The 25,636-nt window shown below is 40.1% G+C and overlaps 1 protein-coding gene and 2 non-coding genes across 5 annotated transcripts in view; 2 read left to right on the top strand and 1 right to left on the bottom strand.

Annotated features, from left to right (window-relative positions):
* P4HA1 (prolyl 4-hydroxylase subunit alpha 1) overlaps positions 1-20,653 on the bottom strand; it is a 92,834-nt gene extending 72,181 nt beyond the window's left edge. Inside the window, exon 1 of one of the 3 annotated variants that reach the window (XM_088019765.1) lies at positions 20,576-20,653. The gene's annotated coding sequence lies outside the window, so the exon portion shown is untranslated. Of the gene's footprint in view, positions 1-10,387; positions 10,503-20,575 lie in introns of those variants that run through there. The other 2 variants (XM_028109718.2, XM_028109717.2) reach the window with 2 other exon arrangements.
* On the top strand, positions 116-194 carry LOC114214250 (small nucleolar RNA U2-19). The gene has a single exon (XR_003610374.1). It is a non-coding gene; the product is annotated as a small nucleolar RNA U2-19 (small nucleolar RNA).
* On the top strand, positions 401-470 carry LOC114214247 (small nucleolar RNA U2-30). The gene has a single exon (XR_003610372.1). It is a non-coding gene; the product is annotated as a small nucleolar RNA U2-30 (small nucleolar RNA).
* Positions 20,654-25,636: the final 4,983 nt, after the last annotated feature.

The raw sequence follows: 25,636 nt of genomic DNA, 5'->3' as shown, positions 1-25,636 counted from the left end.
GGTGATGGTGATGCTGCTCCTGCTCATCTGGGGATCACACTTTGAAAACCACCAGATACAAACAACCCTTAAAATCAAACAAAAGGTGCTTTCTACCTTTAACAGAGTAAAATTTGATCAATGATGAAATAGCCAAATCTGAGCATCAAAAGACCTTCCAGTCTACCTGATACATGATCTCTCTAGTTCTGAGAAGCCAAAGTAACTTAGAACAATAAGGTATTATGTCTGGAGAGGTGTGTGTGTGTGTGTGTGTGTGTGTGTGTGTGTGTGTGTGTGTGTGTGTGTGTGTGTGTGTGTGTGTGTGTGTGTGTGTAAAGGTGATTGTGTAACTGTGTATAACTGAGGACTTGATAAATGAGATGGGGGGGAGGAGATGTGTATGAGACTAATGAGTTCTGAGCAATGATGAAAAGGTTTTCCTACTGACCTTTACAGTTATGAAGGTTTCTACACTTGATATGAGCTCAGAATTGAAGAAAAATAAAAAAATAAAAATAAAATAAAATAGTAAAATTTTACTTCATTTTTTGAAAAATGTAATTGAACTTCTAATTATTCTAGTGAATAGTGCCTCTAATTTCTCTTTTTTTTATTTATTTATTTGAGAGAGAGAGAATGAGAGATAGCACGAGAGGGAAGAGGGTCAGAGGGAGAAGCAGAGTCCCTGCTGAGCAGGGAGCCTGATGTGGGACTCGATCCCGGGACTCCAGGATCATGACCTGAGCCGAAGGCAGTTGCCTAACCAACTGAGCCACCCAGGCGCCCTTCTCTTTTTTTTTTAAAGTAGGCTCCATGCCCAGCATGGACCCCAACATGGGGCTCAAACTCACGTCTGTGAGATCAAGACCTGAGCTGAGATCAAGACTCAGATCCTCAACCATCTGAGCCACTCAGGCACCCCTCCTCCAATCTCTTAATACTAGATAGTTGTTTATAAGCAAGCATATCTTTATCAATCACAGGTTTTTAAGACAATGGTTTCTTTACTTCTGATGTCTCACTTCCATTTATTTCCATCTTCACTCAGCAGCTTTCAAAGCAAATCATTATAAGCATCTAAGAGTCAAGCATCCTAAAAGACACTGGAGTTTTATCAAAAATAGTAAGATAGAGGGGCGCCTGGCTGGCTCAGTTGGTAGAACATGAGACTCTTGATCTCAAAGTTGTAAGTCTGAACTCCACAATGGGTGTAGAGGTTACTTAGAAATAAATTAAAAAAAAATTTTTAAATAGTAAGATACAAATGTCTCCTGTTCTAAATCCTAAAACACGCCTGAAATAGAATGTAAATGGGTTAAAGAGGATGCAAGGAAGGTAAATCTCAGCTCCCTAAAAAGACTGGACTCAAAAAAAAAATAAGAAAGCAAGCCAAAGGGGAGTCAAAGATACAAAGATAAATTTATACTAGCATCAAATTTAGTATGGAAATACTACAGATAAATTACTGATAGTATTTTGGTTCTTGGTTAGATGGTAGGTTCATGAGTGCTTATTATCTAATTTTTATAACATACATATACATTACACATGCTTAATATGCATGAATATCATATTTTAGAAACTATAAGGAAAAAAGAGTATGGAAGAAATCTTTCTGGAAAACAAATAAAAATAAATAGAAAAATGTAATATTTATCCAAAACTTTCCTACAGTTCTTCTCCCAGGAAAGTCCAATCCCACACACTCACAGGTCAGTCAAACCTGGGAACAGATTTTAAACCAGTTCTACTACATTGTAAATATTTACAACTTTGAGTTATCAGGATTTACTGAATTGTATGTACAAGTTATTTAATGAATTGCCCAGGAACAGGGTATCTGGCAAATAATTCTTTTAGCCTTTCAGTCTAACATTTTTCTTCCAAGAAAAAAATTGCAACATTTTAAAAATCTGGGTCTTTCCCAGATAAATCATTAAAAATTAATAAGGCCAACTAAAGAATGCTTGATATTCTAATCTAACCTTTCTCTGACAATAAAAATTTTCCACAGGTCTCCTTCTAGCAGTCCCTCCATACCTTCCACAACTGTTCCAAATCTTCTTTTAGAGGGCTCCAGCTTAAATATATTTAACCTCATACAAATCCCACATTCAACTGTTGGTCTTCCTGACATCAGTGTTAGGCTTTTTTTTTTTTTTTTTGACAGTTTTTATAGTGAATGCAAAAGACCAGCACAAATCCAGGCTTCTAATTCAGGCTATAACAATGTGGTGTATATCAAGAGTTGGCATGTCTCCTACATAAAAGCAGGATGGATTTTCTAAGACAACTAAGAGAACTTACTAATAGAACTAGTTATATTTCTGTTCTTCCCTCTAATTCCTCTGGCAAATTGCCATTTGTTTTAACTTAACACCATGGATTCCAGTCATACTTACGCTCCCAAAGAGAGTAAGCTACATCTCTAATACATATAATCTGACAGACAAGTGCTTTAATGGCTATCACCAACTTTTCTATCAAAAACTCAGAAATCCATGCTAGCCTTCCCACAGTATACTTGAGCTTTCTGTACTTGAGCAGTGAACCCAGTCATTGGTATAATTCCAACTGAACAGCATTTTGAAATTTGGTGGGAAAGAAGCTCTAAATCAAGGTATCAGCCTTAACTGAAGTACTATAAAGTCTGTCTTTTGGAGATTCTTAGAAAATTCAAACTTTTCCTTGTCAGAAAGAACCTGAATATAATATCATTTCAAAAACACACACCTATTTTTGCCCATATGGTGTCTCTACCACCCTACTCTCTTTCTTCTGGAAACTGCCCCCTTCTACCTTTTTTACTGTCCCAATCTACCTTTAATTAATCCTCATAGTTTCATCAGTCATGTTATACAGCGTGATACTTCTTCCCTCACCAAATAACCAAAGTTCTTTCCTGGAAATTTTGAAAATAAAATTGAGGCAAAAAGGGCAGGCACTATTAAATTATATTTGCCTGAATTATATAAAGCTCAGGAGAAGTAATGGACCAAGTTTTGACATATTTGTCAAAAAGTAAATGAAGTTTATCTGGAGAGAATAAAAAGTGAAAATATACAGAGAGGAAGATAAACAAGAGACAGAAGAAAACATTCTGATGCTCCTGATATTCTTGAAGTCTAATAACATTCTTGACCTCAATTGTTAAGACAACTCCCTATCCCCACAATACTTACATAAATTCCACTGTGTGTTAGTATGAGTTGGGTTTCTGTTTAACGCAGAGTCCTAATTAATTGTGTCTAACCCTGCAGTTAATATTTTTATAGGCAAAATAAATAAGGTAATTTTTTTGGCTTAATTGTTAGAAATCCAGTAAGTGCCACTTCTATGTCAGAGATACAGAGTTTAGAATAAATATTTTAATCCATTTTTTAAAAAAGATTTAAATTGGAATTTGGATTCAAAATTAAAGCAAGTTTAAATTCACCAGTATTCTACCTCACTTTTATTCCTGTGATGGTTATACTGCCTAGCAAGCACACCTGTGGTTGTGAAAATAGCATAGTAAAAAAGAAAATCCCCAGTTATTGATGCACTAGATTTGTGTATGTCTTTTAAACAGTTCTAGTTTCCACTTTACATGGAATAATCAGAAAAAGTGTAAAAATTCAAAAGTGAAATAAAAACTTTTATCAGTTAAAAAAATTGAACTTAAACTCAATGTTTAAAGTTTGTTTTGGGGGGGCGCCTGGGTGGCTCAGTCGGTGAAGCGTCTGTATTCGGCTCGGGTCATGATCTCAGGGTCCTGGGATCGAGTCCCGCGTCAGGCTCCCTGCTCAGCGGGGAGTCTGCTTCTCCCTCTCCCCCTTCCCCCTGCTTGTGCTCCTTCTCTCAAATAAATAAAAATCTTTAAAAAAAATAAAGTTTGTTTCAACTAGAAAAGTCAAGTTCCCTTAAACCAGAAACATTTTACAAATAAATGTAGGCTGATGGAGAAGGTTTGAGAAAGAAATGAATCTTATATTATTAAAGGGTGCTATTCTTCACCGACTCTTAAACTATGTATTTTAAACTGTATAATGTATCTCTCAACTATTTCAAACACTTTAGTTAGAAATGCACATATTTCCCAATGTGGGGGGGAAAAGGTCAGGATTCTTATGTCCAGCATACAGAATATAAAAAATTTACCAGAAGTGGTATTTTTTTGACAGATTTTATTTATTTTTTGACACAGAGAGAGACACAGCGAGAGAGGGAACACAAGCAGGGGGGGTGGGAGAGGGAGAAGCGGGCTTCCCGCGGAGCAGGGAGCCCGACGCGGGGCTCAAGCCCAGGACCCTGGGATCATGACCTGAGCCGAAGGCAGATGTTTAACGACTGAGCCACCCAGGTGCCCCACCAGAAGTGATATTAAAAGCCCCCCAATTAGTAAGATTAATCAATAACATCTACTTTTATTTGGTGATCCCCTTAACAAGAAGCCGAATAAGCAAAAAAGGCATCAAAATATTAGGTCAATTTGACTACCAGCAAAAAACAAAACAAAACAAAAAAAAACTAGTAATTTAGATGGAAGTGCCTAGGAGGATAGTTGGCACATAGAAGACACTTAAGAAACGTTACTTTTGGATGTGGGGCAAGAACTTTAGACGGATTTGTTGCCAAGGTTGTCTCCAGGGACATAGGAAAAAGAAAAGACTTGGAGAATGGTGGGAAGCCCAGGAAACCTCAATCCTGGGCAAAGACAGTGAGAAGGAACAAGTAGCCTAGTCTACTAGCAGACAGATGCAGATTCATAATTTAAGAATTTGAGTAGAAGTAAGTGGATGGAGGCAGCGGAAGGGAAAAGGGAAAAGTAACCATTAAATTATATATGCTTTATTTGTTGCTTGTAAATGCTAGTATTTCCAAATATTAAGTCTATATATTTCTCATTTTAAGAAAGACCTTGCAGTGTCTTCTCTTGACTGTATAAACTAGTTGTTATATTAATGAAACTGTGGGTATCTAATAACATAAATGTCAATTAATATTGGTTAGGGCACTAAAAAACCAGCAGTAATATAAAAAGCAGCATTAGAGATTCAAACTCTTCTTTTTTTAAAGATTTTATTTATTTATTTGAGAGAGAGTGAGAGAGAAAGTGCACGAGAGGGGGTAGGGTCAGAGGGAGAAGTAGACTCCCAGCTGAGGAGGGAGCCCGATGCAGGACTCCAGGATCATGACCTGAGCCAAAGGCAGTCAGCTGACCAACTGAGTCACCCAGGCGCCCTACAGAGTCAAACTCTTAAAACTAGGTTTGTTTTCTAATTTGGAGAGTGGTAAATATATATGTGAGAAGTTTTAAAGTCTAATTTCTAAAGTTTAAAGCTTTTGTAAACACACACACACTTTAAAACTTTACGCAGTAACTAAAAGAACTCAAAAAAAAAGTTAACAACTAAGAGATGGGATCACAATTATCTTCACTCAACTTCTGCATTTTCTTTAATAAACATTTAATAGAACATTTTTATTTCTGTAAGTAAACAAGCTAAAAAAAAACAAAAAACAAAGCCAAAGTAGCACTGAAGTGAGGAGACAAATTGAGAAAATCCAAATGTTTAACTCCCCAGCTCTACTACCTGACACAATAACACCATCAATCCCTTTTGCTCCAAATTTCATCTATTTTTTATTTACACAGGAAGGTCTGATAAGACAACGTTACTATCTTCACCACCCTAAGGATACAAGTGAAACGTAAAATTTAGATTTTTACATTGTAGAGTTAAAGCTTAAGTAAGGAATATGAGGTGATGGTAAACTATTCCAAAAACAGAATTTTCAATGAAACATGTAGAACAGTGGAACAAAATAGATAATCTAGAAACAGAAAATGGTCTGTTTGGTTTTGGCAAAGGTATAAAGGCAACTCAATAGAGTAACAGTATCTAGAATGGTTGGATATTCATGTACAGAAAAAAATGTTTTATTTGGGCACCTCATATCCCCTAATGGACACTAGGCAGCTAGCTCCCTGCCCAGGAATTTATATAAATTTTGGGACAAATTCCATTTTTCTTAACCCTAGTCTCCCTCTTCTCACTCTAGCTTTCAATTCCCTCTTTTTCCTATTGCCAGATCCTCAAAGTTGTCAAGTTCAGGAAAAGATATATGAAATAAAGTCACATATACTAGAATAAGGAGAGATGAATTCATGGTTGCAGAAAATGTGAATCTAGGTATGGGTTTCCATTCAGCAGTTACTCAGATTTAACATCAAGTAAAATTGTCAGTAACATGCTTGCAAGTCTCATTTCTCCTAGAGAACATTTCTTATTACTCTTTTGATTCTCCCACAGTCTAGGAGACACATTATAAATGATTTTAAAATGAAACTTAGTGGAATGATTAAGTTAGTTACTACTAACCCGGGACCCTACTTTATTTCAGCCCTGGTTGTTGAAAACATTTATAAAACGTTGATAATATGCTATTAGATTGTTTTTTTTTCCCTGTTCCATTTCCTCAGACTCAATCTGATCAATTTTCAAGAATGAAGTACTATGAAATGTGAATCAGAAAACAACCTGGGTCCAAGTCCTAGTTCTGACAGTTACTATATTCTTGGGCAAATTACTTGACTTCACTGAGCCTCATCTTCTTCATGTATAAAATGAGGATGATATAAAACTACTTTACAAAATTATTTTAAGGATCAAATTACATAATATATGAAACAACACATTAAAAAATATAAAGTGCTTTAGTTATTACCAGGTAGATTAAAAAATCTTTTTAGAGCCCAGTCCAATGCCCCTAGAAAATTCATTCAGGGGGGAAGGAAAAATTACTGATAAAAGGTTTTATTGTCATTTGTTTCTTCCCCTCCCCGAAAAAAAAAAAGAAAACTGGTTAAAGTTTACTATAGCTATACAGGTGGATATAAGAAACTGCTAAATTACAGCCTTCTCTTTGCACTACTTATCGTGGATAAACAGCTCAAATGCCTAACAAGAGAGAAAGGCTGAGTATATTAACATCTTACAATATTACTATTTAAATGAAAAATATGTAAACCACCAAAACATGGACTTATTATTTTTAAGATTTTATTTATTTATTTGAGAGAGAGAGAATGAGAGAGCACAAGAGGGAAGAGGGTCAGAGGGAGAAGCAGACTCCCCGCTGAGCAGGGAGCCCGATATGGGACTCGATCCCGGGACTCCAGGATCATGACCTGAGCCGAAGGCAGTCACTTAACCAACTGAGCCACCCAGGCGCCCCAAAACATGGACATATTTAAATGAAACACTAAGCAGGAAGAGGAAAAGAGTCCAAGACAGTATCCATTCACAGATGACACTATGTAAGAAGCATAACTCCTATACTGTATTTTTGCCAAAGTCCAACCAAATATACTAATAGTCATACTGATCATCCAAAGCAACATTAAGAAAAGGAATATTTCTCATTACATCAAGTTCAAAAATTGCTGGAGTAATCTTAATGAAGTCTTTTGAACTTCTAGTTTTTATTAAGGCACAATATTTGGCCAGAGGAAAACCAAAGCTTCAATTTATACAAATAAACTGCATGGGGTAGAAACACGAATGAAGCTTTAACTAGTTTCACAAATATACATACGCACTTTATTTGGCTTGTCTCTTACATAGTCGTATATGGTACAAACACACCATTTATTTAATTGTAAGATTCAAGTTCTCACTGTGTGAAGAGTAACAGTTTCATGCCAAGGGCCTAAGCAATTTATTTTTGTTTACATTCAAGCATTTTCCACTTTCAGAGTAGAACCAAAGACATATTACAACATATGAGGGGAAGGGAAGTGGGGGGGGGGGAGATGGGCAATATCACGTATGATTGCTTAGACAATTTAGCAATCCAACAATTCTCCCACCAACCTATTAACTTTTGGTAAAACCATTTCAGCTAAAGTTTATTACTGTCATCTATGTACTCAAATCTAGTCAGACTTACAGCTCAGTTCCATTTTCAGAAATATTCAAGAAATACTGCCTCAAGATACCTAGATATACTTAAAGATTAACTTCATATATCTTTTATTTTTTATTCTTATATCAGTTTACAGATGTGTAAGGTTGGGGGAGGGGAGTATCTGTAAATGGCACATAATACTCCATGGAGATGTGTGCACTTCCATTTTCTGACCCAGGATCCATACTTTCTATTAGATTCTCAATGGATTTCATGACCTCAAAGTATATCAATTCTAAGAGCAGTAATTATACCCCAGTTGATAATTAACTGCTAAATAAAAGAAGGCATTCCTTCCACAGAAATGAAGGCTCACAGCTTTACCACTGGGTCCCTGGAGTAACTCCTGCTGCATCCCTGGAATAAAAGCAGGAGTGTGAACTTAATAGCCTTATGAAAGATATTGCTTGTCAATACAACCCACTCTGCAGCATTAGAAAAGGTTAATTAATCTCCTTATGAGAAAGCCAAGGTTCACCTGCAAACCTAGACCACCTAGGTGGTATAAAGCTTTCTTTTTTCAAAAGTCTTTTGCACTAAATTTTTCTACAGTAATTAAAAATTGTATATATTTCTTTTATCTGTTACTACCTTAGTTACCAAGGCACAAAATGACCAATATAATTATCCGCTTACCAAAGTCATGGCTTTAAGTACTTCAAAATAAAACTCATTTTAAGATGTCAAAGGAAACAGCATTATCCATCTAAAAAAAAGAGACAACATAGTCCTTTTCCTAGTTAGTCTATGTTAAATCTATAAGAAGCATTTGCCATCAGCTATCTAAAATACTGACAGGATTCAAGGCATAATGTTTCAAAATCAAACTGACATGGCTTTTAAAGGTAAGTGATAAAACCTATGCTTCCCACAGAAAGAAAAAGGTAAAATCTGAGATTCTTATTTAAGATTCTGAAATTATATTCACAGGCTAAAAGCCAAAATGAAAGAAAAAACACACGTAATGTCTATTTAAATTTCAAATGAAGGCAACACACATTATAAGTTGTTCACTTTCAGCTTCTTGAATATTTCCTGCTTAAGGTATCCATTTTCTCCATAGAAACTCAATCAGAAAAATCCCTTCACAATGTTTTAAATTCAACTGCAATGTTCCTACTATTTCATCTGATTATCTTAGAAAAAGATAGCCTCATTCATAAAGCTATTCACACATCTAAACCTAAAAGGGGAAATAAGTTTCTTCCTAGAAACTTTTTTTAAAAAGGAGCAAAAACCTGATGAAAGAACACTGCTGCCACGTCTTTTCCCCTCCCCCACTCACGTAGTGGCTGTTTCATCCCTTCGGAGTGCATTCCAAGGGAAAGTCACAGCTCTCCGAGAAACCAGAAACAGTTAAGTTCAAATTGGCAAGTCTCTGGGGCCTTTCAGATCAATTCCTAAAAGGAGAGCTAGCTGCTGCTTCATCCCTTTCTTAAAGCAAACAGCGCAAAATTCCAAGAGTCTTCACTCTCCGGAACGCATGTCAGTGTCAAAAAAAATAAACTCTACTTAATACATTCGATTATTCAGGAGATACAGTCTCCTAGAAATAGGAGAAATGGTACCATTCCTCCTCCCCCTTGGGAGGGGAGGCATTCGTGAAATCCAACTCAAAGTTCTCACACAACCACGAAACTCGATTTACTGATGCGGAGTTTTAAAAAGCAGGACACTCTCTGCTGAGAGAAAGAGAAAGGGGATGGTGGGGGAAGCTCATGTGGCTTTAAAAAAATTCGTGGAAGAGGGAAGGAAGAGTAGCTTCCCCGACGACTGGGTGATCTGACAGCCGCCTTGCTCAACCCAGCAGCCCGAAACTCGGCGCCCGGGGCAGCGTCTAGCTGCTCCAGCAGCACCGCTGCGCGCAACAGATGAGTCGAGCCCGAACTTCTCTGACTAGGTCCGCTTCCCAGACCCGACGACTTTTCGAAAGGGTAGAAATGCCTCAAGTGCTTCGGCTCCTGCCCTAAGCTTTTAAAATCCGCTCTCCACTCCGCCACATGCTACCCATCTGCCGCGGCGGAGGCCAAAAACCCACGCCCGGCCCTCGCGTTCCCCCCAGCTTTTGTAGGGAGGACCAGGTACGAGAGCAGCTCCGAAAAAACAACAGGGTGAGCCCTCCCCGGGAAGGAAGGAATATTCAAGAAAGTCCTGGTCCCCAGGGCGGGGACAGAGGCTGCCGCAGCCCCAACGGTCGGGGGCGCCGACCAGGCAGGAGGCGGGAGAAGGGGGGCACGGAGAAGGGCAGAAGAGCCTCTGGGGCAGCCAGGGGGCGCGAGGCCGAGTCTCCAGAAAAGAAGGTATTCAGGTTGCTGTGGTCATCTGGAGAACCCTCCGCCCCCAAGCCATCCCACCACAGCGGGCAGGGAGCGGACCACCACAGCTGTCCCGGAAGGGCCACAGCGGTCCTAGGGCCTGAGCCACAGCCTCCCGAGTCGGGGGAGCGTCTCACCTGGGAAGGGGGGCGCGAGGGGCGGCGCGTTCTTCAGTCCCCTGTAGCCAGCTCTCGGGCCGGATACCTGCTCCCTTTCCTCAGCCCGCTGGCGGCGCGACTGGGCAGCAGAGGGAGCCAGTTAGCCCTTTTATAACCTCTAGGCTGCGACGGCAGCGCTAGGGAGGAGGCGACTGCAGCCCTCGCTACGTGAGCTTGATCACACCAGCGCCCTTAGGGACTGCGCAGGCGCGAGCCCGCGCCTCCCCCCAGGCCTCACTCGCGGCCCACACCCGTAATCCCCTCCAGCCCCGGAGTCCTAGGCGGAGAAGTGGGGCGGGCAGGCCGGCCTGGCATGTGATGCGCCTGCGCAGGGTTCTCGCCACGCCGCCGTCACCTTCCTTCCTTCAGATTTGCCTCGCTCCTTTTCATCAGGTTGTTTAAACGCGTTAATTTCAACATCGGCTTCAGGCCTGGGCCTCGAAACCACCAGCAATGATGTATGAGAAGAGGAGCATGGGAGCGTAGAGAATGAAGCAGAAAAGAAGCCTCAGGTGGAAAATAATACAGTGCATCCTTGGTATCTCAGCTGTCGTGACCCGGAGGATTTTTGCCTTACTAACCTCCCTTTTTCACCTCCACTGTTATTTTATATGAATCTCACTCTGCCACTTTTATACTTACTTTATTAGTAGATAAAGTATACGCACTAAGGAGACAGATTTTTTTTAATTTAGTTCCTGGCTCAGCCCTGTAAAACGCAGGGCATTAACCTCTCTTTATCTCCGTTTCCTCATCTGTAAAATGGGAATGATGGTAGGTTCCTCATAGGAATACTGGGAGAATTAAATGAGATAATGTATGTGAAGCACTTAGTACATGCCTCGCACGCAGAAAGGACGTGGTAAATATCACATGCTCGTGTTACACCATATGAGACGCCCAATGTTGTGTTTGGTCTTAGTCTAAGGTTTGCCTTGGCCATTATATTCCTAAAACAACAAACAAAAAGCCTTGGGGCGCCTGGGTGGCTCAGTCGTTAAGCTTCTGCCTTCGGCTCACGTCATGGTCCCAGGGTCCTGGGATCGAGCCCCACATCGGGCTCCCTGCTCAGCGGGAAGCCTGCTTCTCCCTCTCCCACTCCCCTGCTTGTGTTCCCTCTCTCGCTGTGTCTCTCTCTGTCAAATAAATAAATAAAATCTTTAATTAAAAAAAACGAAACAAAAAAAAACAAAGCCTTGCTATCGGGGAGCAGACAATGAGGGAGATACTTTTACCCTTGTCAGTAAAAGGGAAGAATGACTTCCCTAAGAAAAGAATGACTTCTCTAAGACTTGGGATTCATCAAAAATTGTTTCTAAAGTTTTCCTTGTATGCCAAAAAGCATAGCAATAATTAACATTTGACTCTTACCTAGGAGGTGAAGTTGATTATATGGATACAGAAATAGAGAGCTGGTACTTAGAAGCTCTAGGCATCCAGAAAGTAGATATAAAGATGTCTAACTTAGCGGTCGTCAAAGTGTAGTCGGGGGTCCACAAGATCAAAATTATTTCATACTAAGACTGGGCTTTTCCAGAGACTACATGTTTGGTGATATTGCAACAGATTGAATGCTGAAGCAGATGTGAGAATTCTGTTAAGCCAGACATTATAGAGATTTTCAGAAATGTAAAATAGTGCCACTCCTCTCTCTAAATCCTTTTTGCTTTGAAATAATAGTTCTATTTCATTAAAAATGTTATTTATGTTAACATGTAACAGATTTTTTGTTTTTTATTTTAAATGAATTAATAAATATTTTATATGTTTGTTTTAACTCCTAATACCATTAATATTGACAGATACGATCCACATAAAAGCTTTTTGGAGTCCTCAATACTTTTTAGGAGTGAAATGGACATAAGACCAAAGAATTTGAGAACCTCTAATCTAAACAAATGGCAGAAAACCCTTTGACACAAAAGGCAAATCTCTGCCTCAAATGGAACTGTAATCCACTGGCCCTATATGAGCTGACTGAAAATTGACAATCCACCCTATAGATAAAATGGCCCCAGACCCTGACGCAAATTTAATGCAAAGCTAAGAGGCTTCATCTTCAGGGGACTTCATTTGCACTAGCTTTTTCGAAGGCCCTGGAAGGGGCCCCAGCAGTATATTCATACAGTTCACAAAAAATTTAACTACAATCTTTAGACAGCAAACTGGTTCCTCACTGATTTCTCCCCTGTCACACTTCCCCTTGTCTAGTGGTGTAGGAGGGGCTAGCAGGCATTTTTTTTAAATTTAGCTGAAGGAAGTTGAGTTAGAATACATTTGGTTTGAGTTTAGTGGGGTATATTTTTGTAACAGTCTCTTCTACACATAGTTAAAATATTGCCAGCTATCCCAGTGTAGGAATGGCATCCAAGAATACTCCTACCACCCATTGTGCCAACCCACCCATCATTGTAAAACAAAGGTGCAGGGCGAGACATTTTATAACCATTTGAATGTGTCTTACGTTCTATCATCAAAAATATATGTATAGTGGAGCAGACACAAAGTTGAAATTTAGCGAGCCTGAAGCTAAACTGTGGGATATCCTTCTATTTACTGGAAGTGTAAAAAAAAAAAAAAATTAAGTAATCTCTCAGCATGGGGCTCTTGAACTCACAACCCCGGGGATCAAGAGTCACATGCTCTACCAACTGAGCCAGCCAGGTGCCCCCAAATGTGTAAAATTTTAATGAAAGATTTAGTGCTTGTCAATGCTTAGCTAATAAAAGGAAGTTATTTTCTGTTAGAATTGAAGAAGGATATCCACAATAAAAGTTAGAGTATTATCAGTTTAAGGAAACTTGATATGCTCTGAACTCTTTTAAGTCACACATAATCTTATTTGAGATTCTTCCAAATGTAATGGCAATCCTAAAAATTAACATGACATTATCAGTAATGAGTTGTGAAGCTGAAAGAAATGTCTAACCTGTCCCTTACAATATCATTTGGTTGCCCAAAAAAGGACATTTCATATCAATTTTACATATGACTACTCAACCTGATCATACCTGCTTGGTTAGAATGAAAATGAGAGGTACCTTGGAGAGCAAAAAAAGAATGATACAACTCCCCCTAAGTTGAATGGGTTCATCAATTAAAATAAATATTTCTTGAACAAAATATTCAAAGTCCCATATTTTTAGGAAAAGATTATTATACAGCTATGGTAAAAACTAATGAACAGAAGTAATTTTAAACTCAATTCATAGATCAATAGTGGTAACTCAGCCTTGTGAACAAGCCTCTAAAAAACCAGCCTGTCAGTGACAGCTTCCCACTTTTTAAAGTTAGCCAAACAGCAAAAGCCTTACTCTTGTGAACACATCTCTGAAAATCAGCCAATTGTAAACAGTCTCTCCACCACAATAATTATGCTTTCATAGCTGATGTCAACCCAATCCACTCCCATCTTTGAAAGTCAGTCAATCCCTGAACTCCACCTTTCACAAAATACCATATAAGATCAGCAGAGAGACTGGACCAAACAAATATAGTGCTTCTACACATAGAAAATAATGAATCAGCTTTTTATTTCACATTTTGAATGATGGTTACTTCCAAGAAAAGAGGAAGCCAAAATAGAACATGTAGACTTCTTGAGGGCAGTTTTAATCAAATTACATTCCCACATATGAAATGATTAGAAATCATTTGAGAGAGTAGATAAGTACTGAGTTGTGAGGATTATAAAATTCTACACACTTTACTTGGGAGGAGAAATAATAAAGTTGGATTGGATAAAATAAGTAATAGTGGATAAGTTTTTCAACAGGGGATTAAGATGATGGAAGCACTGTTTTAGAATATTATGCTATGTAAATTAGGAGAGAAAGAAAGTGGAGTCTAGATTAGTAGTCCAAGATTTACTGAATAAATATTTATGGAACACCTACAATGGTGTCCAAGACACTTGCCTGCTAGGCTGTGGAAGATCAAACTTTAATTAGACAGTCTCTTAAAGAGTTTATAATCTTATTGGATAGAGTGATATGTGATTCCTGCTGTCATATAACTCGGAGTCCTTTGAAGGAAACTGAAAATACACTAAATAAATAAATAAACATTAATTATAATAAAAGAAAATAAGGTGCTATGGAAAAGAATAACAGTAGGGACGTAATTTAGATAGATAACACAGGGAAAGTGTCGCTGAAGAAGTGACGTATAAACTGAGACCCGAGTTGTCCAGATGAAGTGTGTGAACAAGAGCATCCTAAAGAGAGAGAATAGCATGTGTGAGGAGCATGTGACAGGAACAAGCTTGATGCATTTGAGAAGCGAAAAGAAACTTGATGTATTTGTAGTTCCATAAGCGAGGGAGAAACCAGGATGATCAGTATACAGAGGCTAGATTAGGTAGGGCCTATTTGGTACTGTAACAAGTACAATGGGAAGGCACTGAAGTATTTTGAATAACGAGGCAATATCATGTTGTTTACCTGTCACAAAAGAAAATGCAATGCAAGAGTATGAGTTTTCCATGTCACTGGGCATGGGGATGAGCCTTGGGCCTAGGAGCGATAGGGACTTTCTGTTGAATCATGAGTAGGAACACAAAAGTCAAGAGATGAATGCGGCTGAAACTGGAAACCATTCCAGTTACTGACATCCTATCACTGCAGCACTGAGGAAAGTGACTGCAGTGGGGCAGCCAGACCATCCACGTCATGTGGCCTCAATAGAGATGCTCACTGTAGCAGGCAAAATAATGGCCCCTCAAAGATGTCCACATCCTACTCCCTTGTACCTGTGAGTACGTTACTTTACCTGGCAAAAGAACTTTGCAGATATAATTAAGGACCTTTAGATGGAGAGATTAGTCTGCGTTATCCAGGTGGGCCCAATTTAATTAAATGATTCTTTACAGCTGAAAACTTTTCCCAGCCGTGAGGATGGAAGCAAAGTGAGATATTTGCCCCATGGCTGATTGGAAGATGGAGAGAGGGGCCTAGGAGCCAGGAAATGTGGGAGGCCTCTAGAAACTGGAAAAGGCAAGGAAATGGCTTCTTCCCTGGAACAATCCAGAAACGGACACAGCCCTGCCGATACTTCTGATTTTAACCCAGTGAGACCCATGGCAAACTTCTGACTTACAGAACCGTAAGATAATAAATTTGTATGGTTTAAGCCATCAAGTTGGTGATAACTTATCATAGAAGCAATAAGAAACTAATACATTCGTCACTTATATGACTAGGACTGAAACAATATCTGAAGACAATGACATTTCCCAAGGGTCTGAGTAAAGTTCCTAATGTTCTATCCTAGAAGTGAATGTAGTGGGGCGCCTGGGTGGTTCAGTCGGTTAAGCAACTGCCTTCGGCTCAGGTCATGATCCTGGAGTCCCGGGATCGAATCCCGCATCGGGCTCCCTGCTCAGCAGGGAGTCTGCTTCTCCCTCTGACCCTCTTCCCTCTCGTGCTCTCCATCTCTCATTCTCTCTCTTTCAAATAAATAAATAAAAGCTTTAAAAAAAAAAAGAAGTGAATGTAGTAATTAGGACTGACCCCCTTACACAAGACAAGCATTCTTGAAATCATGGGAATTATCTGAGGAAAAGGACTCTAGAGAGGAAGAAAGACCTCTAAATAAGCAGGACAGAAGCATTAAGACCTTTAATTTTAATAGCAAAAGGCATATGACCTCAAATTGTACCTGCAAGCTGGTAAAGCAGAACATATTAGTTACACCAAAAAAGTGCCATGGTCTCTAGTTTGGAAAGCTGGCCAGAATAATGGTATCAACAACCAAAATAAAGAAGTTGGGAAAATGAGCTAAATTTGCAGAGCAGTTGAAGCCTTTGATTTTGAATCTTATTAGATTTGAAATGACAGGGGTCATCACTGGTTTCAAACTTATTCTGCCAATTAATAGTTTGTCAATATATTTTTTTAAGATTTTATTTATTTGACAGAGAGAGAGAGAGAGAGAACAAGTAGGCAGAGAGGCAGGCAGAGGGAGAGGGAGAAGCAGGCTCCCCGCTGAGCAGGGACCCCCCCCCCCCCCGATGCGGGGCTTGATCCCAGGACCCTGGGATCACGACCTGAGCCGAAGGCAGCCGCTTAACCGAATGAGCCACCCAGACGCCCCAATAGTTTGTCAATATTAAGCAGATTTCCATATCACAATGAAACCATATATAGAAACTAAACTTCTATCTACTTGTGGTTCTACTTTAAAATTAATCCATGGTTTCTTTAGATTTAATTCTGCTAAACTTGAGTCAGCCACCCATTAACTGCACATGTCTTTCTACTGCTGGTTGGCAAGGCAAGGCTACCTCCCCATGGTATTCATTAGTACTGTTCACCAAATATTTCTAGGACTTTTCCCAGACAGAAAGTTCTGCTCTTCTCCACCTTCTTTTTTTTTTTTTAAGATTTTTTAAATTTATTCATTTGAGAGAGAGAGAGAGCGAGTGTACACAAACAAGCAAGGGGAGAGGCAGAGCGGGAGGGGGAGGGAGAAGCAGACTCCCCTCTGAGCTGGGACTCCATCCCAGGACCTGGAGATCATGACCTGAGCCGAAGGCAGACGCTCAACCATTTGAACCACCCAGGTGCCCCTCTTCTCCACCTTCTGTAAAGTTAGTTGTGGCCAACAAATTTGCTTTGGCCGTTGAAAGTGACATGTTTGAAATTCAAAATGTGTTCATCACAGTCCCTTTTGAGTATTGCAGTTAACATGGAAGCCTGTATCAAGATGAAGCTTTAATCAGTCCAGAACTCTTGAGTTCCTACAGTGAACAAAGCCTCAAACCCCTGCACTACCTTGACAATCTCCAATGGGTATGTAGCTTGAGTGCAAAACAAACTTCTATCATGTTAACTCACTAAAACTTACAGTTATTTATAACTTCAGCATTACCTAGTCTATCTTAACCTATGTACTGCCTAAACAAAGTCAAACTTTTCCTTTATAAAACTTATTACCAGAATTGTATTTATTGATTATATTTGTACCAAAATGGACACTGTGTGCTGCCTACCTAGAATTCATACCCCCACTTTGCCAACCTTATTAAGACTTTCCAAACTGCATAGCAATTCAGTGTAGGTGTGACTTCTACTTCTGCTTGGGATGTAAAAAAAAAGTGCAAAGAATTTTGCTCCCACAATGACAAAAAAAAGCCAGACAATCTGCAAAAGCATACATTTTCTTGAGTACACCAGACAGCTGAGGTTGCAAGGCAACCAAGTAACTTGAGCTCCAAGGAGAAATGGGCCACACAGTTTAGACCTCTGGCAGAGTAAGAAATAATGCAACAAAAAGTTTAACGAATTGCTAAAGGTCATGTGTAGGCTAGTATATCAGTTTGGAGCCTCAGACACAAAGGGAGATTGCACTTGCCAAGTTTTTCCCACAAGCTCAGTGGTAATCAGATGAATGATTAGGGGCAGGGCAGGAGATCATAGAGAACCCCAAATGTTGCAGACATAAAGGAGGTAATTGGCAGCTGCTAGGAATTGGGCATAAAACCTCCCAGACCCTTTTTCATCCAGACTCTTCTATCCTATGAAGCAAAAGCCATAAGCCACTGGATAAGGGGTAGCAAACACTTTGGCCCCCAGGGCACAGACAAATCTCCCTTGTGGATAGGGGAAGTGTAGAAGGAAAGACCTATATCTTTTCAGGGGGAGGCAGGAAATTCTCTTAGGCCCTGGATCCTACACTGATAAGCTGAGATCCAGTATTGCTGAGGAAGGAGCAGGAAACTCTTGTCCAAGACAAACCATAGATAAAAGGCTGAGTTGGCTTCCACAGAGAGGAGAGTGAAGAAGAACCACCTCCCAAGGCCCAGGCACACAGAACCTCCCTAAGACTGAGACTGGACTAGGACACAGAAAATCTCTATCACAAACCCAGCCTAACACTGAGTGTGGAGAGAGAGAGCCCCTCTGTGGCATAAGAATGCAGGGGCAATTGAAAGCGCGCGGGGCGGGGGGGGGGGCCTGGGTGGCTCAGATGGTTAAGCGTCTGCCTTCGGCTCAGGTCATGATCCCGGGGTCCTGGGATCGAGTCCCACATCCGGCTTCCTGCTCCTTGGGAGCCTGCTTCTCCCCCTGCTTCTCTCTCTCTCTCTCCTCTGTCTCTCATGAATAAATAAAATCTTTAAAAAAAAAAAAGAAAGCGCAGGGGGAAGCAGGAACACTGAGAGAAACTCTCTGGCACACGAGCCCCCATGCTAAGCATAAGGAAACAGCATCTTCCTGCTAAATGAATTTGAAGTCTGTGATGTACAAAGCCCCAGCCCAGCTCCACTCCTAACTAGATTGATAACCCCCAACATTAACAACCTGTCAGAAGAAGAGGTGTGTTCATCATCAGGTGTGGACACTGCTTACCAGAAAATAGTACTGTTTTACACATAATGTCCAGCATTCATTAGAAAACCATGAGACACAGAAACAAAGATCCCATTGTCAAGAGACAAAGTAGTCAACAGAAATGGAGTCAGAGATGAGCCCGATGTTGGAACTATCAGATAAGGACTTCAAACTAACTAGTGAAAAAAAGGGGGCAAAATGCATGAACAAATGGGGAATTTCAGTAAATAGATGAAAATTATAAGAAAGAGTCAAAGGCAAGTGCTATTCAGAGATAAATATTTCTTTTGATGGACTTATCAGTGTACTCAACAAAGCTGAGGAAAGAAGAACAAGTTATCCAAACCAATACAGGTTTCTCCAGCTACCCGAAAGTACAGCATTTCTATGAAATCTTCCCTAAGCTGAAATGGCATAAAATGAAGAGGCAATAACCATAAATGTATATGGAAAATTTTTTTTGCGTTCCCAGACCCAAAAAATAACCTCTCTTAGTCTTTTCTGATACCGTAGAACACATCTTGCTAACAGATGCACAAAATAAATCAAGAAAAGCACAGATGCTCACAGACACAGTGCAAAGTCATGGTGGCTTGGTGCTGAGATGCTGAGTGTAGTTCTTGGGGAAGGATCTTGGCAGTGCCACTCTCTCTGCGTGGGGTGCATACTGCCTCTATAGTAGCTCACAGCAAAACAAACACTGAACACTATTTTTGCTTTTTGTCTTTTTTGGTAAAAGCAAAAATCTTCTTCTGATTTCTTTCAGATAGCAAAAACAGGTACTGATGTAGGTCTTTCATAAAAGCAAAGTGGTGTTATGCAAACCTTTTGAAAAGTAGGGGATGCCAGTAACCAAAGAGAAAAAAAGTGAAAAACAAATAGAACAACAATAAAATCAGCTGTGAGACAGTATCAAAAATCCTACATATGTGTGGTTGGAGTTCCACAACGGGAAGAGAAGGGAAATGGGCCTTTAGAAATATCTGCAGAGATAATGAGGAAGTACATTCCAAAAATAATAAAATCAAACTGCATATCCAAGAAATTTATCTACTCCCAAATCAGGAGAGGCCCCTCATCCTGATAAGCCTGATTCACATCAGTAAGGAACAATCTGTCTTGTCACAGCAATTAGGGATGGTCACCTAACCCCGGTCCCAAACAATTCATGATGTTCCTTTGACCCCAGGAATTGTTTGGTTAGAGGTTCAGAAAGTGGGCATTGTAGCCTAAATTGATCCAAATAGAGTGAAGACCAATACTTTTGTTTCATGGCTGAGGGTAGACATACTCTCCGGATAGTAACAAAAAAGTAAATAGCCCTAAGATCTTCTGGCAGCCCTTTGTCTACCATGATGAAAGCCAACTTGAGGACAAGCCAATACACGAAATAGGTCAGAACTAAGAGAGACTGAGTAAAATCTTAATCAAATAGTATCTGAGGCCCAAACTACAGTTGGATGTTTTAGTTATGCAAGTGAATAAATTCACTTATTGTTTAAGCAAATTAAATTTGAATTTTCTCAAATCTCATTTGCAAGTAACAAAACCCATCTTAACTGATGTAGAACCCTAGCACTGGTATTAAGAGTTGTTTTAGAGAAGGCTCCAATTCAGCTCTCAGATGTTTTCTTGTTTTGAACAAAATTTCTAATTCCCAAAGGAGGTGTACTTGTTTTCCAAAAGAAAAACAATCGTGTCAGGAGACTACTACCTTTTACGAAGCAACTTTTGTCTTTGCTCTATTTGGATCAATTTGTTGTAATAAGGAAGCCTATTTTAGTTATTCACTTATTCATTCATTCATTCATTCAATAAATATTTATTGAGCACTTACAATATTCCATTGGGGCGCCTGGGTGGCTCAGTCGTTGGGCATCTGCCTTTGGCTCAGGTCGTGATCCTGGGGTCCTGGGATAGAGCCCCACATCAGGCTCTCTGCTCAGCGGGAAGCCTGCTTCTCCCTTTCCCTCTGCCGCTCCCCCTGCTTGTGCTCTCTCTCTCTGTCAAATAAAATCCTTAATAAAATAAAATAAAATAATAAACCTCTCAAAAAAATATTCCAGGCATTATATCTAGCATTGGAAATACATTGGTGAATAAGACACATTTATTTATTTTGGTTGTGAACAATTTATGAATAGCATGATAGCTGTATCAGACTCTAGTTACTCCTTTCTCATTTTCTGGTATCCTTCATTAGCAATGTATCATTCTTTGAATATAAATAACTTGAGTCCTAAGTATTAGATATTTTCAGGTGCTATAGCAGGGGAATTGCAGGTGCTTGCAGGGGAATGTCCACCAGCTATTCTGTCAAGCATAAGACATGTTTACAAATTTAAAAAAAAATATTTTTATTGAAAACAATTAAGTTATATTTCAGAAGAATGCTTTGGTTATAAACAGACAGCATCTGACTTAGCTGTCTGAAAGATTATAGAGCTTGGCTAGTCCATGCATTCTTCCACCCAAATGAGCTTGTCAAGAGCTCAAACCAGGCGAGAATGCCAGAAATCTCAACTTTATTTGGTGAAGCAACATTCAGTTTAGGCCCTGGAATTCATTCAGTCACAGAATCACAGGATTTGGTAGGCAGAAAAACTCTGATCTAGGAGCACTGGTAGAATCAGTGAGCCCAGGTTCTAGTCCATCATTAACAGTATAGAAGGGTGCCCTAAGTGAGTTGTTTTAACTTTTATGCTTCATCCATCAAATGACCATAATAATATTTGTCCCCATCAACTACACAAAAATATGAGAATTGATTGAGATAGTTGTTTTGAAAATTCTTGGAAAAGCATGAAGTACTACATTAAGAGGAGTAATCATCATTGGATGCTGTATAGTATAGAATGTGTGAGGTTTTGTTTTGTTGTTGTTTTTTAAAGATTTTATTTATTTATTTTACAGAGAGAGAGAGACAGCGAGGGAGGGAACACAAGCAGGGGGAGTGGGAGAGGGAGAAGTAGGCTTCCCGCTGAGCAGGGAGCCCCATGCGGGCCTCAATCCCAGGACCCTGGGATCATGACCTGAGCCAAAGGCAGACGCTTAACGACTGAGCCACCCAGGTGCCCCTGTTTTGTTGTTTTTAATCATAGAGCCGAAGTTGGTGAGTTTAGATCTGTTTCAATGACTTTCACAAAAATTATGAAACAGAGTGATTAGTTCTTTTTTTTTTTAAGATTTTATTTATTTGACAGAGACACAGCGAGACAGGGAACAAAAGCAGAGGGAGTGAGAGATGGAGAAGCAGGCTTCCAGCTGAGCGGGGAGCCCAATGTGGGGCTTGATCCCAGGACCCTGGGGCCATGACCTGAGCCGAAGGCAGACGCCTAATGACTGAGCCACCCAGGCACCAAAGAGTGATTATTTCTAATCTTAATGTGTACAAGGGGTAAAGAGAAGGATGCTTATTTATAGCATTTGTAATTTGTCTATGGTTAATGTTAGTTCTTAAGTCAATCCTAAAGTTAAAGAACACTGTTTGATATCCTATACCAATTTAAGGAATACTTTTAACAGAGCTACTGTGTTAGGTTGGTTGCACTAATAGTCTTTTTTTTTTTTTTTTTTTTTATTCATGAGAGACAGAGAGAGAGAGAGAGAGAGAAGCAGAGGGAGAAGCAGGCTCCCAAGGAGCAGGGAGCCCGATGCGGGACTCGATCCCAGGACCCTGGGATCATGACCTGAGCTGAAGGCAGACGCTTAACCATCTGAGCCACCCAGGGGCCCTGCCCTAATAGTCTTAATTCTTCCCTACTTCCTGTATTCACGCTTATGTCTTTAAAAAATTTACCTTGCCCAAAATGAGGTCTGGCTTTTCCCCTTGGTTTTTGGGAGGTAATCTCACGCCTGATAGGAGTATCTTTGTTTGCCTGGGGGTCTTGGAGCCCACTGAATAATCTAACAATGTGAGTTAGGGTGGGGATTGGCCATACCCAATAGCCTTAGAATAGGGATTCTCCATACCAGAAAGCCCAACAATGTGATTTACAGTTGGAGCTTTGGATGATGGAGCCCCAGTAGAAACTCTGGACTCCAATGCTCAAGTGAGTTTCCCTGGTCAGCAACATCCTGTATGTACTGTCCCTCATTGATGCTAGAAAAGTAATGCATCCCAAGTGTGTGGGTAGAGAACAATGGGAGCTCCACTTTTGGTACTTCTCCAGATTCCACCTAATGTGCTTCTCCCCTTGGCTGATTTTAATCTGTATCCTTTCCCTCTAATAAGCCATAATCACGAGTGTAATAGCTTTCAGTAAGTTCTGTGAGTCCTATCAAAACTGAGAATGGTTTTGGGAAGCCTTGAAATTTGTAGTTGGTATCAAAGTGAGAGTCATCTCTTGTGGGGACTTGGCATATTTCCATGTGTGCTTTTACCATCTGCCATCATCATCAAAAGAATGTGCCCATGCTAGCTTGCTAGCAAATGAGAGACACATGGAGCACCCCCACTGTCCTAGCCAAGACCATTTTAGATTATCTAACAGTGTACCACCCCTAGGCATATAAATGAGCTTAACTAAGATCAGCAGAATCACCTAGCCAACCACTCCAGGTGTGTGGGTAATAAACACTTGTAAGCTTCTGTGATTTTGTGCTTGTTTGTTATGAAGCATTATTGTTTTAATAGATAATTGATAACAGCTATCTCCCAAGCTTCCATTGTAATGTAGGAACAAAGACAGTATGGAAAATGTAAATCAGGGGGAAATCTCTAAATTCTTTTCACCCAACATCGAAAACATAATGATCATATATCTGGATAATACTTTTGTTATAAAATATTAGAGATTTAGGGATATCTCCAACTGAGGCTTAAAGAAGTAAAATAATCACCAGATTAAGTAACAAAAAATTACATTTGCTTTGGGAATATAATGGCACACAATATATACTTTTTCTGATACTCAGAACCTCTTTAGATATTGGGGTAAAGGTGAAACTATACAAGACACTAGAGAAGTGAAAGTTATTTAACTATAGTCATAACTCATTATTGAAAGCCTTTGCCAGGGGTGCCTGGGTGGCTCAGATGGTTAAGCATCTGCCTTCAGCTTAGGTCATGATCTCAGGATCCTGGGATCAAGCCCCATATCAGGCTCCCTGCTTGGTGGGGAGCCTGCTTCTCCCTCTCCCTCTACTGTTCCCCCTGCTTGTGCTCTCTCGCTCTCTCTCTCAAATAAATAAATAAAATCTTTAAAAAAGAAAGAAAGAAAGAAAGCCTTTCCCAGATCTTTCAACTGATAATGAAACCGGTAATTTTTTATTAACTTCTGCCAATTTTCTGATGGAGCCGCTAGTGACTACTAGACTGCTAGTGAAATGGTTCACAGTCATTTAAAAAAGGGGGTTGAGGGCGCCTGGGTGGCTCAGATGGTTAAGCGTTTGCCTTCGGCTCAGGTCATGATCCCAGGGTCCTGGGATCGAGTCCCGCATCGGGCTCCCTGCTCCTAGGGAGCCTGCTTCTCCCTCTGCCTCTCTCTCTCTCTCTGTCTCTCATGAATTAAAAAAAAAAAAAGTTTAAAAAAAGGGGGGTTGGGGAGCAAAAGCAAAGAGAGTAAGAGTTCAATTAACAGGAAATTGAAACCCAGTCTAGTGACTGCATTATGCTAACAAAATCATGTATTCAAATTAATTTTTAACTTGGTATACCATAATTGTTCTGTTTTATCTTATCTTCCAGCTGAGTATGGTCTTGGTTCCATTCATTGCTATGTGTTAAGCATCATTCCATATTTGGGAAGGTAGAGGAGAAGGAAACCTATTGTACTTTGCTCCTGAAGAGTAGAGTAAGGACCTCCCAGTGTTTATGGCACCACTGGCTATGTAGATAGGGCTCTTTGAAAGTGGCTTATTATTTAAGGGACCCTCACGTAAACCCCTTCCCACCCATTTGCTTAGATCTTTTTCTTGTCCCACATGTAATGAGACACAATCCAACCATAAACCTGCCAGCAGAATGAAGTTGTAATTTCTCTCCAAGTTTGCTCAGGTACACCCTACATCCTATGTCCATTCCCGTAAGTGGCCAAAGACTGAGTAAATGAGCTGTTGTCTCACATGCTTGCATGTTAACTCACTCTCTCTCTCTCTCTCTCACACACACACACATTATACGCACATATACATGCATAATTAATTTCTGATGGCAGAGGCAGTATGTTATTCACCATTGTAACCTCAATTCTAGCATGATGCCTGGCATATTACAGATGTTCAATAAATATCTGTTCAGGGGCGTCCGGGTGGCTCAGTCAATTAAGCATCTGCCTTCAGCTCAGGTCATGACCCCAGGGTCCTGGAATGGAGCCCTGTATTGGGCTTCTGCTTCTCCCTCTGCCTGCCTCTCCCTGTGCCTGTGCTCATGCTGTCTCTCTCTTTCTCTCTCACAAATAAATAAAATCTTTAAAAATAAATAAATATCTGTTCAATGAATTAATAAACACATATCTTCAAATACATCGTTACTTTTGGGGTGCCTGGGTGGCCAGCTGATTAAGCATCTGACTCGGTTTTAACTCAGATCATGATCTTGGGGATATGCGATTGAGCCCTGCGTGGGGTTCTGCACTCAACCCCGAGTCTGCTTGAGCTTTTCTCTCTCCCTCTCCTTTTGCCCCCCACCCCCCGCACATGTGTGAGCGTTCACGCTCTCTCTGCTGTATCTGGTGCCTATTAACAGTCCCAGGTACATTTAGTATTCATTAAATACACGTTGAATGAATGTGCTTCAAAACTGTCTTCTCCTATAAAGTAAGAAAAGAGCAGAACCAAAGTAGTTTTGCTAGACTGCTTTCAGTCCTAAGGAATCCTGCCACGGTTGATCAAGGGATGCATTCTAACATAAGCTCATACACATTTAGACACAGTCGGGTCTTTTTAAATTGGCAGA

Source organism: Eumetopias jubatus, unplaced genomic scaffold (assembly GCF_037043125.1).
Source record: "Eumetopias jubatus isolate StellerSeaLion01/CBP00866 unplaced genomic scaffold, mEumJub1_p1.0 scaffold_17, whole genome shotgun sequence".
NCBI lineage: Eukaryota > Metazoa > Chordata > Mammalia > Carnivora > Otariidae > Eumetopias > Eumetopias jubatus.
This window is presented reverse-complemented; position numbering and strand designations above follow the sequence as displayed.